Genomic DNA, 15,449 nt, shown 5'->3' with positions numbered 1-15,449 from the left:
CCATCCATCACCCCTCCCGCCTGTCCTACTAGAACTTTCACCGCCTTAACTTTTGTTGTTGTCCAGCTGCATGTCCCTCTGACACTACCGGGTACCTTTAAACAATAACGGTGACCGGCTGCGTATCATGGCGACATGAAAGAACAGCTTTTGTTGTCTTTGTCTGATACCAGAAGACACTGACCAAACACTGGATTTCGATGACTTTGGAGAGAGACCAGGATCTTATTTCTTCACTTCTTTCCTTTATGCTTGCCCGTCAGTCTTTCCTTCTTTCTTTTAATCCTTCTGTATTTCTTTCTTTATTATTGTATTCTCCTCTTCCTCTGATCCTTCCTTTATTCTCTACATTTTAATCTTTCTTTCCTTATTTTCCTACCTTTGCACTTTAATCTGTCCGTCGTTCCCTTTATTCCTTCTTTCCTTCCTGACTTCATTTGTTCTTCTCCTGGTCCTTTCTTTCTGTTTTTAAATACCTGAGCCGCTCTGCCCTTCATTCTTTCCTTTCTCTCCTTTCCTCCAGCCTTCTTCCCTTCCTTTTTTGTCTTTCCTTCATCTAGTCATTTGGTTCTTTCCTTCTTTTAATTCCTCTGTCCTACATTCCTTTACCTCTTTTCCTTCATACTTTCTTCCCCCTCATCTTTCTTCCTTGTTCTTCCTTTTTCAAATGACCCTAAATCATGAAAAATAAGAGAAACTCTTATTCTGTGTTATTTTCCATGAGTCTATTCCTCTGCTCACACCTCTTTCCTTTCACTCAGACATCAACCAAAGGACTTTTATGTGAAGTTTTTCCGCTGCTCGCTGCTCGGTGTGTAAAACCCTGCAGAGACGGACAGGCTTCATCTCCTCCTCAGGACCGACTCTCTGTCAAATCAAAGATATGACTCGATTATAGAATGACACCTCATATATTCATGTGAAGCACGCAGCGGTCAGAGACTCGGCGGGGTGTTTAACAAGGACACTGATGGACAATGTGTCTCAGCACGACCTTAGATGTCACCCAGCTCTCTGTGTAAATGGCCTCCATGTCTCAGCGCTAAAAATGAACATTTCAATATGTAGCTGGTTTCATTAGAGACAAGTCCACATACGTCTGAAGGTCCACGTGTCAAAGTCCTGAATAAAAAGCAGAGAAAGGATCTGAGAGTTTCTGTCTGCAGCACTTTCTTTGTTCTTGTTGGTCCTGCTGACTGAATCCAAATATATCACAAATAAACCACCATGTGTACTATGTTTATACATCAGGACATTTTAATTAGTACTTTGGGGATTTTCCATTAAGTTTGTTGCGTTTGTGAGACACCTTTTTTTATTTTTATTAACAATGCATTAAAGGAATCCTGTGGAGTTTTTGAGCACTGGTAGAACTGTGGGATAAAGTTTGTACGAGCAGGTTGTCATTTTGTTTCGATTATGCACATTAATGTACGACACAATTCACGGTCAACACAGCAACGCACCAACTAGGGAAACGTAGGAGACGACTGTTAGCAGGTGGAGGTGGGTGTAAACGTAAAATGTAGGACAGAATATATTTTGAAAAAACACGCGTTTTAGTAGGTCTGTCCTAAATATCAGTTTTGGGGCATCAGAGCTTTGATGAGAAATATCCGCGCTTAATCACAGCTTCAATGGGTGGATGGGTGTTAGACATCCGTCAGTACACCTAAAATAATGTGACAATCAGCCATTTTGTTAGTCGGCATGTTGCATGTTAGCCACAGTTTCAAACACAAATCAGCTTCACTATAACTCGCAGCATTCACAGACAAACACTTGTCTTTATCTGGACACATTTTCCCCACAAATACAACATGCTAACGTTATTAGCACAAGCCTATGGCATTTTACATTGTATACGTTAGCGACGCATAGTAACATTTCTGAGGAGGTGCACATCAGGCTAACGTAGGTTACGGCGTAGACTCTATATCGATGAGGAGCAGGAGATTGTTGTTTGTTTGCATGATTCAGTTTAAATAGATCTAAAATAAGAACGTTAACAGCTGGAACGTTATTTCTTTAAGCAGCAGAGAGCCAAAGCTTCTGTCTTCGCTGTTATCACCTCATGACCTCGAGTTACCTTACCTTACAGGCCGTGCAACGTGGTTTTTCACCGTGATTATTTCCCTGTAATGGCCACACGACATCGCTCTGTTCATAATTGTGCATATATATACATATAAAATAAAAACCATAATAGTTAGAACATTCATTCATTATAGCTTCCAATTTTTTCAGTGCATTTGAGCTTTTTTTTTATCTGTCAGGCAATTAGTTTCATATTTCTGCATTTTCAGGAACGTATTTCAGCGTCCACACGCAGTTTCTGCAGGAAATGCATTTTGTAGTTTTAATTTTTGTTTAACAAGATAAACCGCAGCAGTTTTTTCATTAGTAAAAAAAGCTCTGTGTTTATTTCAGACTTTTTTATTTGCAGAAGTTTTACTTTCTCAAAGAAATGACCTTTATTGTGAAAACAGGAAACCACTCTGAAGGCAGAGTAACATGAGTTCATATGATCCAGATGCATTAAGTGAAAACTAGTCTGCTGTGGATCGATGCGTTCGTTGTCATCAACAAACGTGTTTTTCCTTTTGTTGTTCCTCTTTTCTTCTTCTGTGGCTCTCCGGACGTTCCTGACGGCGACACAGTCAGACATGTACGAGGACAAAAAGCCAACATGGCGGGCAGGTAAACAAACAGCGGCGAGCAGGGAAGCGTTTAGCAGCTAATTGTCTTCACTGGGGAGCTGTTATGGCCTCAGTTAAAGCCTGTAAATTCCCCAGGCCTGGGGGGTGGAAACATACGCTGCTACAGGAAGAGCCTGGGGGCACGCAGGAGGATTCATAGCTCTGACACACACACACACACACACACACCTTCACCTGGAAGCGCACGCATGCACACACACACACACGCATGCACACACACACACACACACACACACACACACGCACGCACGCACACACACACACATACATGTTTGAACACACGCTGATCTATATAAATGAGAAGAAATGCTTGAGTGTCCCTCAGCAACACACACACACACACACCTGGAGACAAAGGGAGTGTCTATCACCAGCACATACACACTCACCTGAGCCCCCCTGCCCCTCCCCATGACACCTGTCAACACGTTATGTGTGGAATAAACATCCTCTGAGCTCGTCCAGCAGGTAAGATCAGCAGATCAAAGAGAATCACTGACAGGACAGATCTCAGATCAGCTTCCAGACCAAAGCAAACGATGGACGAGGTCAGATTAGAGCTCCGAACAAATGATGGAGACATTCAGACTGATACTGAACTAAACAGAGGACAAGACCAGAGCTTAGAGGGTCAGGACACTTCATACAGAGGGTTTGATGGATCACCAGTCTGAAACCAGTGCTGGAGGAAGTACTCAGATCCTGTACTGCAGTAAAAGTACAAATACCACACAGTAAGTATCCGTCACTGCATCTCCAGTCACAGTGAAGTGGAGCTCCAGTTCCAGCTGGACGAGGACATCTAACTGGCCTACTGTCCTTGTCCCAGTATACAAGCACGGGAGGGGAATCCATTTATTGAGCCAAGTATGTGCGACTCCTCTACGATAGGTGGAGATATGCCCCCTTTCAGCTTGTTAGTATTGGACCTTTTTCCTGTTGACCTATTACGTCACAGACCAAACAATGGACAAACAAGTTAGCTACGGTTAGCTAGCAGCTAACTGCTACCATGGTGGACAACTTTACAGCTCTGATTTCTCCACATCCACATCACAATGCATCTAAGAAATCAATTGTTTCCCTCAGCCCTCACTGTTCTGTGGCCTCACTTGAAAGCTCTGTTCAGTCCCTCTAGTATGGGGTGCCGTTTGTAAAGTGTCTCACGCTGAAAATAACATCAACATTTTGCCACATTTATCTTCAAACAATGTTTAAAAAAGTGTTGTGAATATTTAACGTCACCTTTTACCACATTTACAGCAACATTTGTTAACTTAGAAATATATTAAATAGTTAAATCTAAATATTAAATGTGGCACCTAAATGTTAAATGTTAAATCTAAATCTAAATGTTAAATGTTAAATCTAAATCTAAATGTTAAATATAAATATAAATGCTAAATATAAATAAAAATGTTAAATCTAAATATTAAATATAAATATAAATGTTAAATCTAAATGCTAAATCTAAATCTAAATGTTAAATCTAAATGCTAAATCTAAATCTAAATCTAAATGTTAAATCTAAATGTTCTGGGTGAAACTAAATATTTAGCTAATATGCAATTTCACACTGCCGGTCACCAGAAGTACCAAAATAAAAGCTCGAGATGGTCAGACTGTGTTTATAGAATCAAATAACGAATTAAAACCAACTTATCGGGGGAAATGAACACTTGAACATACATTAGCGTGATAATAACTACCTAAAATAACAAGAAACGTGTTTGGAGAAATTTTATTTGACGTGTACTTTGAGTTGTTAGTGTCCCTTCGGAGGGATTAACAACCTAAGCTAAACTAACAACCATTAGCTCTTAGCACCGTTAGCAGTGTCTGTAATGACTCATTAACTCTTAAACGGTCAGTGAAAAAAATATTTTTTACCAGCGGATGTCTTAGTTACAACATGATTGAGCTAGCAAAGCAGTTTTGTGTTGCTATGTGTGGTATTTATTCAGTTTTGGGAAATCACGATGTCTAGAAAGCATCAGTGGCTGCAGCAGCAGCAAAGCTAACATCAGGACGTCATCTGTTAAAAGCCTCCCTTGTCGGATACGACATGAAACTACTCCAGCTAGCTCAATCATGTTGTAACTAAGACATCCGCTGGAAAAAAATATTTTTTTTTCACAGACCATTTAGAGTTAATGAGTCATTACAGACACCGCTAACAGGGCTAACAGCTAGCCCAGCTAATCTACGATAACCATGTTATTAATTTCAGAACGTGATAGTAATGTTTGTTCAATCATTGTGTTTATAGGCTTTACAAACACCAGATTAGTCTAAACGGTGATATAGTGACGTGAAAAATGTGAGATATGCATATATATGTTGCTAAACTCCGCTGGTTTTCTACCCTTGAAGTATTTGTAAACAACAAGGTGATCCCCTCAGAAGGGACACTAACAACTCAAAGTACACGTGAAATAAAATTTCTCCAAACACGTTTCTTGTTATTTTAGGTAGTTATTATCACGCTAATGTATGTTCAAGTGTCCATGTCCCCCGATAAGTTGGTTTTAATTCGTTATTTGATTCTATAAACACAGTCTGACCATCTCGAGCTTTTATTTTGGTACTTCCGGTGACCGGCAGTGTGAATTTGCATATTAGCTAAATATTTAGTTTCACCCAGAATATTCAGATTTAACATTTAACATTTAGATTTATATTTAGCATTTAGATTTAACATTTATATTTATATTTAATATTTAGATCTAACATTTATATTTATATTTAGCATTTAGATTTAACATTTAGATTTATATTTAGCATTTAGATTTACATTTAGATTTAATATTTAGATTTAACATTTAACATTTAGGTTCCACATTTAATATTTAGATTTAACTATTTAATATATTTCTAAGTTAACAAATATTGCTGTAAATGTGGTAAAAGGTGACATTAAAAAATTCACAACACTTTTTTAAACATTGTTTGAAGCTAAATGTGGCAAAATGTTGATGTTATTTTCGGCGTGAGCCACTTTACAAGCGGCACCCCATACTCCAGGATTTCAAAACTCTGCGATGCATGTTTCAGTTTTTTTAGACTTTTTGTTTGGTTTTTTTGCAATGAAATTGTGGGAGCTGGTGAAAATTGCAAAAATATATATTTTTTGAATTTGTGATTTTTGTACTCCACCAACTTTGCCACTGCATTTTTAGTCTATCTTATTCACCTCGGTTCTTTCAGTGTGTGCAACAGATGGTTTGTGATGGAAAAATGCCAGTTGATGCTGTTTGTGTTCCGCACACTGATCACGCAGTACAAAAGTTTAACACACTTTTGTGCAGAACATCAGGAAATCACCTTGCACAGTCTTTGGCAGTAATTTTTGTTGGTAATGTCAGACATTTGTGTCGCACACACCACTGTTAGTGTTCAATTTAAGAAGAAATGCTGCTGATAACAAACCAAATGATTTACATATTAGATTTATAGCTGGAAAGTCAGAAAATATTCCACAGTGTATTTTGCATCATCACATCTAGATTTGTTACATGACCGTCTAAGTTTTGTGCCTCAGACTGAGAAAAGTTTACCTGGTGTGTACATGAACACGCTAAAAGTCCAAAGTCCAATATAGAAATTCTCATGTCTGCATGAAATCAAAGCCGCCATGACTGTAGTTTTCTTAAAAGTCCCGTTCGTTTTTTATACAAGAATTTAATCATGATGCACTCAAACTAACTCGACCTTCAAATCCAACCTCATTTTAAGTGTTAATTCTTAATTGAAATACTTTTACTTTGATCATTTCTTCACTGCACTACAACTGTTATTGTTGATAGAAACGTAGGTTCTTTCCTGAATAAGCGTTTATTTTGTCGTGTGATAAGAAGTCAGCAAAATGTCAGTTACTAAACAGCCAGAATATATTACGGCTTCAGTCTGCTGTGTGACAGAGTAAAAACCTGGCGAATAAAACTCCTGAAGTTGAAGTGATTGATGAGAATTCGCAGGAAGAGGCAGTAACAGTTTAACTTAATTAGATTTAGTATCTGTGAGCAGTTGTTTTTACTTCCTCTCGTCTCTTCTTTCCCTCTCTTATCTGTCTTGATTTTGAACCTGACCACCTTCGCTGTCTGATGCTCCTCCTCGTTTCACCGCTCCATAAATAAAAGGCGTTCCCGCCTGTCGTCTTCACTTCCTGCCTGCAGCTGTCTGACAGCTCTGCCCACCTCCAACCATAAACCCGAGGGGGGGTTTACGGCTACTTAGGTGGTAATATATCGTCCTGGATACCACAGGTGTCTTCCTAAAGTGGTCTGGATCAGATAAGAGCCGACCCTTCTCCCCTTTCCCGCCTCCCACACTTCAGCCTCCCCTCCACCACCACCACCCGTTGTACACTCTGAGAAGTAAGAGAGCTTCAGGAACCTTCAGGAGTTCGTCATAGGTCGACTCCGTAGGACTGTTGGGTACTGTTCGGAAACATATCCCCACTGAAAGTGAAAGTAAAAACCGACCCTCGGTTAACTCTTGTTTGGTGTTTCACCTCCCTATATTTGTGGGTTTTTTTCGTATCTTTTGGATATATGTGGCTTTTGGTCTGACACCTAGTTGCTTCCTTTTTATAAAGCACCAACCTTCCCTGAGTGCTGTGGTGATACATGGCCATAAATGCACCAAAAACAGAAAATAATAATAATAATAATAATAATAGAATAATAACCTCCAGGCAGAGGACCCATACAGGGTCCCTGATGAACTCCTTCATTGGGATTCATTTGTTTTCCTTAAATCTATAAACAGATTCTGCAAATGTATGCATCGTATCATAGGCAGCTTTATTTGTATAGCACATTTGATACAGCAGGGAGATTCAAAGTACTTTACAGAGCAATAAAATATAAAACACAATAAGGGATACAAATTTTACGATAAAAGAGTAAAAGGGAAAAAAGATATAGAAGATAAAATTGATTACTTAATAATTTACAATTTTAACAAAATAAGTTTACCTATAAGTTTGTTCGAGTTCTGGTTTCAGTTTGTAGTCATAGTAGTATTGAGTGATCACATCTGAATGGCAGGTAAACAGCCTGTTTGGAGAGGTGGAACACATTTTCCAAAAAATAATCTCAGAACCCATCGGCCATCGCCTGACAAAGATTTAGCTTTCTTCTTCGTTTAATGCAGATATCTGTTCGTAGAAATTGGCCAAAATGTCCGGGACAAGAGGAAGAGAAGAAGAGAAGAGAAAGTCTTGGCCCAGATATCTACAGGCTGAAGCAGATCAACCCAAAATACTGGCTCTCGCCCTCAGAGACTTTATCATTACCAGACTGATAGCCAATGGGCTCTGTCCGTCCAGCAGCAGAGGTCCAAGTGCTGACGTCATTCATTGTCTTCTGTCTCGATCACCAGTGATGTTTTGGTTCAGTTGAACTGTCTCCATCGTTTAACCTGTTTTTGCTGCTGAGTCAGTTTGACATCCTGGATTGAACCTTTATGCTTCAGAGTGTAGCGCCGACCCCTTTAGGAAGGAAATGTGAAAATAATGATATATTTAAGCAGACAGACGAGCCTGGTAGTAAATCTACAGACAGATGGACGGAGAGACAGACAGTACACCTCGAGCGAACAGAGCATGGTGGTGTGTTTGCTTCTCCTTTGAAAGATGGAAGCGTAGAAATTAGGTAACAAGTGTGTGCGGAGGGAAACTGGGCCGTAGGTCTTCATACCTGTCGAGGATAATAACAGGTATTTTAACAGCGAGATGAGTTGATGATTGTAGCAGGAGGTATTTTCTTTTTCAGGCGCAGGGAGGGAAGCTCTGGCATTTGGAAGTGTAAACTAGTCGTGACAAGTGGCCATAAATTACCCTTTGAAACATCCATTAAAACTCATCTGACACAAATAGTCACTGATGCCATCCATCAACATACCTGAGTGACGGTGGCGGCTTGACGGCGTGATGGCCTGCCAAGATAAATGTGGCATTTCTGGACGCGACACAATGAGAAATCAGAGGAAACTTTTGAGCTGGTGATTCAATCAGATATAGATGTTGTAAATGAAGCAGCGATTACCAAAGTGCTCAACACATCCGCACTGTAAACGTGCCATGATGGACGCATGATTAGATTTAATAGATATGTGCTGTAGATAAGTATTAATAGATGTGTTATGGTGGTTCAAAACTTTGTGGTGCCATTATAGGGTTGTCACCATCAGTGTGAAAACATAAAGGACACCACCCTGCCCAGGGGACACAAATCAAGCGGGGAGTCTTCCCCCGTGAGATTTTAAGTGTCAGACACTGGTTTATTTCACAGTCCTCTGCTTCTCTCAGCATGAATGTAAAGGAAATAAGGAGTTTATAAACGAAAGGCAGAGCTGCATCAATTATATTAAAACATCAGATCTTAGACATGTTTGTATGTCAAAATAAATTATTTCTGTTATATTCAGATGAAACAAAAACCCACCGATCAACTTGAAAATAGCAAATGACCTGATAGACCACGGACTACAGTGGTGGATGACTGAACACATTTGTTTGTTAAAAAAAAAAAAAAGTCCTTTATAGTCAAACTGATCCGAACTTCTCTCCTGAAAGTAGAAAAAAATTAATATTAACTTTAAGTCAAAAAACCTCTTACATATAATGGGATGGCCGAGCCTTTGGCATCGTAGCTTCAGCAAGAGGACAAACTGTGACTTTTTGTTTTGCAAAATTATCTTTTGACTAACGTGTAATTTACAATTGAAACTGGATCAAAATTTTCTTCGTCTCTCACCATTGACTACTGTGTCCTATACATTTTACTCAAGCAAATTCTGCGTATGAGTCTCCATAATGTTGCATAGACGACGTATTATTACAGAGAACTTTCCTTTTATTCTGATTTATTGCTTTGCCACTACGTTTCGTGAAATTCTTTTGGTTTTATTTCTCATGTCATTATAAGCATTTTAAAATGTAGTGTGTGCATTACAGTAGCTCTACTCCTGATAGTGGTATAATAAAAATATATTCTTTGGTACTCTCTCTGTCATTACAGCAGTACATTTATTTTTTGGCTCATAAAGTAAAAGTGTCGTGAGCTCTTGAATGGCCGGTTAGAGAGCTACTGTAGCTGTAACCAGATAGCTTTTAACTGCCTGTTAGCAAGCTAGTTAGCGTAGCTGTTATCCAGGAAATAAACTGACAGTTTAAGAGACATTTATGTTATTGACACAATAACTCATAACACAAGCTCGCTTGGTAGTTTTTCTTCTTTAGGCTCTCTGTTCCCTCAAAACTTGGCACTGTGAAGAGAAAGCTACTGGCAGGCTAACAGTAACAATAGCCTGCCAGTTAGCAAGCTCGTTAGCTTAGACTTTTTACATCATTGACTGTCGTCTCTTAACACAAGGTCATACGGTATTTTTTCTATTAAAGGCTCTCTGTTTCCTCAAGAGTCTGCATTTTCACAAGAGCTACTGTGGGTGGCAAGCTAACGGTAACTTAGCTGTAGCTAGCCACAAAAGTTTAACAAGGTTGCTTTTAACCGCCACTTAGCAAGCTAGTAAGCTTAGCTGAAATCTTGGAAATAAATTGTCATAGTTTAATTAGGAGACTTTTTACGTTGACTGCTGTATCGTAACACAAAATAATATGATTTTCTTATCTATTTTAGGCTCTCTGTTCCCTCAAGAGTTGGTACTGTCAAGAAAGCTATTGTAGCTGGCACGCTAACGGTAACGTTAGCTGTAGCCAGCCACAAAAGCTTGCCAAGGTGTCTTTTAAGTGCCAGGTAATTGTAATCCATGAAGTCTACACAGTTTAATCAGGAGAGTTTTTGTATCATTGACTGACTGAAGCTAATATGATAGTTTTTTTCTGTTTTAGGTTTCTGTTCCCTTAAAAGTCTGCACTGTAAAGAGACCTACTGTAGCTGGCAAGCTAACGGTAACATTAGCTGTAGCCAGTCACGCAGTGTTGGGAAATAACTTATGAAAGGTATGTTAGTGAAGTTATATAATTAAATTACAAAATAAATGGAACTGTAATCAGTTACAGTGACTGAGATAGAATATATAATTACATGACAGTCACTAATCAAAATGTTGGTCATCTAATATTCATTTTGTTAAAAGGATTATATGTAAAATAAAATATTCATTGTGCTGCTTTGGATCGTTTCCTTGTGCAGGAATGTCTTCGTTATATTACAGGACAACACAGCTCAGCAGAGCAGCTGGGACAAATTTGAGTGCAATGTATGCACTTATGTTTTTAGGACTTAACAGCTTTATTGCCTTGTTTAAAACATTTGTTAGAACAGTCATCAAAAAGTAATCTCATGTAATACGTTACATTATTTCAATGAAGTAAATAAAAAATAGTGACATTACTCAAATAAGGTAACTAGTAATCTGTAACCTATTACATTTCCGAAGAAACCTTCCCAACACTGCAGCCTCAGTACTCAATGAGCATGAGACAGCATGTTTCCTCTTTGTACATCACATAAATACCATCTCCTTGTCACTTTAGGTTATTACTGTGTTTGTGTGTGTAATTCTTTTAGCAGAGGAAGCTACCTGCCAAATGCCAATCATGCATCTGTGTGGTATGTAAACACCGACAGCACACACCTCGTTTGTTCTGGACTCGACCCAGCAGCCTGTGTGTGAAAGTGGATAACGAGGAACCAGGGTGTGACTTTTCATTATACACCCGTCCATCACGCCATTAAAGAATTTTAATTGCATGCTAAGCTAACCCCCAATTTCATGATTGTATTCAAAGATGAACATGCAGCACTTCTCTGTAAATCGTTGCAGATCTCTGGGAAAGTCGGGGTGCAGCACGTTTATTTCCCTTCAGCAACAAAAGAGTCTTTAATGACTTCATCACAGGTGCAGCCACGTTTTTAAGGTTGCATGAGTTAAACGAAGATCACCTTTGTGTGCCTACAGCGTGACGAGGTGTAATACACCTTTATATGGAAGTTTTAACGGCTGCTTCGTCAAGGCCTCAGAAAAAACATTATCAGATAAGATAAATAAGACTTTATCGTTGCCCAGAGAGTAATTAAAATGTTACAGCAGCACAGAAAAACTGGTTAAAGCATAAAAGATTTATTTATCAACATAAGATTTTGCAATTTACGCGTATGATGTATTTATATTCTACTGCCCCATCACGTGACTACAGATTCAGAATGTGCTGATCTGAGAACTAACTAACTAAAGCTGTCAGATAAATGTAGTGAAGTAAAAAGTACAACATTTACCTCTGAGATGTGGCAGAGGAGAAATATAAAGTAGCACAAAATGAAGATACTTAAGTAAAGAACCTTGAATTTGTACCAGAGTTCATATATTTAGAGTGCTGTCACACCTGCCCTGTTTGGTTCAGTTCAATCAAACTCAAGTTCGTTTGCCCCCTCAGTGCGGTTCGTTAGGGCAGATGTGAACACAGCAATGCACTCTGGTGCGCACCAAAGCAACCAGACCGAGACCACCTTTTCAAGAAGGTCTCGGTCTGGTTACAAAAAAACTCTGGTGCGGTTCACAGACGGGCTGCTTCGTTTATCCATTGCTGTTGTGGCAGAGGGGCTGCTAACTACAGTGGTCAACGTGAAAATGTGAAAATGTGAATGTCCCTGTAAGAGGTGGGGATCATCAGAGGCTCCACAATATATTATTATGATACTGAGGTCATGATACAATTTTATTGTTGCGATATGCTGAGTATGCCATAAAATAAATTGTGATTAATTATCTTTTTTAAATTGTAAATTGTCTCAGCAGGAAAACTTTGTCAAAATCTGTTTCATCTAATAAGATAAAACTGTGTTTATTCATCTCACTTCAGCCTTTTGATTTGCAGCAAACTCTGTCTAGTGAACTGAAAAAGCAACTGATTATATTATTCTAGTAGGCTACTGACAGTTCAATTTGTATTTGTAATATTAATAATTATTTTGCTGTATTAAGTTTTTCCCATCCCTAGTTCCTGTGTAGAGTCAGTGTTTGGTTTGTCCGTTCTGGGCTACTGTAGAAACATGGCGGTGCAACATGGTGATCTCTGTAGACGAGGACCTGCTCCCTGTGTAGATATAAACAACTCATTCTGAGGGAACCAGAATATTATTTTCAGACGATTATACACTAAAGAAAACAGACTGATTATATTATATTTTATTCCTGACAATATATCCCCCTGAATCTGACACACTGGAGCTTTGAGCCGAAATGTGATCTGATATGATGAAGTGGGTTTCTTGCCTAAATCTAAGCACACATTAACCACAACGCTGCTGAAATTTAGTTCCAACATATCTGCTACGATATAAGTTTGCAGAAACGTACAGTGTCAACATTTGTGATTGGGTTGGAGCGACACACGTGCACTGTCTGCTGAGAAGAATCCTGCGTAAACAGAAGACACAGTTCAGATGTGTTGTGGCAACAAAAGAAACATGGAAGTACATTAACATTTCAAAATTAATGGAGTACAACTTAGAAAATGTAACTAAGTCAATGATTACTTGACTTGTAAAACTAACTTGTAACAGTAATAAAGTAATCTGATTACTCTAACCTACCAACATTGGTAGACATGACTTCATTTTATGTGGTCCAAAGGCAGAAGGGTTGAAGAGCACTGCTGTAAACGATCACTGTATGATGAAGCATTAAAGTTTCTCTTCACTGGAGCTGGAACATTTATGCTCAATGTTATGGAGACAGACGGAGCCTTCTGTCCGTACTCTGCAGTCAGTTGGTCCATATTTTGCACATTTTCTGAAAGCTTACAGTCACAGCTGAAACAGAGCAGAACCACTGGAGACCGTAGACGTAGTGTAGTGCAGTAGACACATCTATTTTCGTTCCTAAAGGAAGTATAAATGAGTCCTAACTCCTACACACTGGGGCTTCAGAGCTTTTCGTGGAGGTTTTTTTTTTTTATTCAGCTCGTTAGACACAAAATGAGCAGAACATTCGTACATCTGTGGATATGTTAGTGCGTCTAAACGCTCCTGGGTAAAAATATGTATTTATGTAAATTAGTGTGTATTTTTTTAACTGTCTGTGTATTTTAACCGTGTGTGTGTGTGTGTGTGTGTGTGTGTGTGTGTTTCCCAGCCAGCTTCGTGCAGTCTGCATCACAGATGGGCGAGCGACTTGATACCCTCCTTAACTCCAGACGTGTCAGAGACAGAACAAAAAGAACGCCAGAGCAGGAGAGAAAGTGAGATACTGTGTGTGTGTGTGTGTGTGTGTGTGTGTGTTATAGGTGGTGTTGGGTGGTGGTGTTGGGGGGTGAAGGCAGAGCACCACCCTCGGCCGTTGGAGGTGAGAAGAGCTAATCCTGTATTAAATGATCTGGCACTTTACAAAATACACGACAATTACACAGATAATTATACCAAGACTTCACACAGAGCCCACGGGTCACAATTAACACACACACACACACACACACTCACACACACACAGACCCACTGCTGAGCTGAAGAGTGTGTGTGTGTGTGAATGTATAATTCACCCTGTAAATGTGCAGAGAGAAATGTGAAGTTTAAAGTGTCTGACAGTAAAGACGTGTTTATAAAGTCAGAGCGCTCACTCCGACTAATTTCTGTGTTTAAGAAGCATCACTGTCTTAACTGTTATTTAGGCCACCGGGGGGCAGCAGAGGAACCTACACACAAACATCTGCACATATTATCGTCCTATAAAGTGTATCTGTAACAGGTGATCAAACAGCTCCTACTTCAACATCATCAACGTGCCGAACCATGAATTTTGTGAACCATTACACCTCGATGTAGTGGTTCACAAAATTCATGGTTCAGTAAGTTCTTTGATACAGAAAAAAAATAATAAAAAATCCTAGATTTTAACATTTTAAATGTATGAAAACTGATATAATTTGTTTTGTTTTGTTTTTAGCCTACAAAGCAGGAATTACAGTCGGTCTGAAACTGGTTTATTAAAGTCTGGGTAAAGAAAAATCATTGATTTCTTTTCACCAACACATTTAACGTGTTGGAAAATACTTGTTGAAAATGTGAGAGGACTGAGACTGTGGCATCAGACTGTTCAACTGTCTTTAATCATTTCTTCGTCCAGGATTTTTTGGGTTGGACTAAAGTCTGCTGGATGACACACTGGAGTCATCCTGAACATAACCCCTCGTCTACTGTATAAAACCTACGTTACCACTGACATCAGAGCTCACAGTATCAGTGTTGTTTCTGTCGTCCACTGTGTGTCAGCGCTGAGGTCACTCTGCCCCCTGAGCTCTCTGAGCTCTCTGAGCTCTGTCAGTCTAATAAATACATGAATAAATGTTCCTGTTGTCGGCGAAGATTCTCAGTCATCCAGGTCATGGTAATTATTAGTGCTGCATCGTAGTCAACGTGACTCGCTTGAGTTTCATGAAGACGTTTTGTAGATCTACGACATCACTTATCACCCACCTACAATGCAGTCTTGGGTTCCCTCCCCAGACGACCTAACACCCATTCTCACCTGGACCCATCTGACCCTAACACACACATGATGGCCGGATAGGTCAACGACTCAGATGTGACCTCAGCGACTCTGTAAGGGTTCACACCCACACAGAGTTTAAAGCCTGTGCCTCTGCACCAGTCAGGTACAGCTGAAGAAGCCTCGAGGATGAGAGGTGAAACGTTTTCAACAAGTCCAGTTGGCTACGATACACTTATGAAAACATCTCTGTTAAATGTCACAGTCAGATAAACA

At 39.3% G+C, this 15,449-nt stretch overlaps 1 protein-coding gene and 1 long non-coding RNA gene across 2 annotated transcripts in view; one reads left to right on the top strand and one right to left on the bottom strand.

The window, feature by feature from the left end:
* Positions 1-15,449, top strand: part of tgfbi (transforming growth factor, beta-induced) — a 684,304-nt gene that overhangs the window by 449,599 nt on the left and 219,256 nt on the right. The gene's annotated exons all lie outside the window — the stretch shown is intronic.
* LOC125894380 (uncharacterized) lies at positions 7,706-13,352 on the bottom strand. Its single transcript, XR_007450061.1, has 3 exons — positions 13,283-13,352; positions 13,047-13,106; positions 7,706-8,214 (listed from the first exon to the last, which is right to left on the bottom strand). It is a non-coding gene; the product is annotated as an uncharacterized LOC125894380 (long non-coding RNA).

This window comes from Epinephelus fuscoguttatus, linkage group LG9 (assembly GCF_011397635.1).
Source record: "Epinephelus fuscoguttatus linkage group LG9, E.fuscoguttatus.final_Chr_v1".
Classification (NCBI taxonomy): domain Eukaryota; kingdom Metazoa; phylum Chordata; class Actinopteri; order Perciformes; family Serranidae; genus Epinephelus; species Epinephelus fuscoguttatus.
This window is presented reverse-complemented; position numbering and strand designations above follow the sequence as displayed.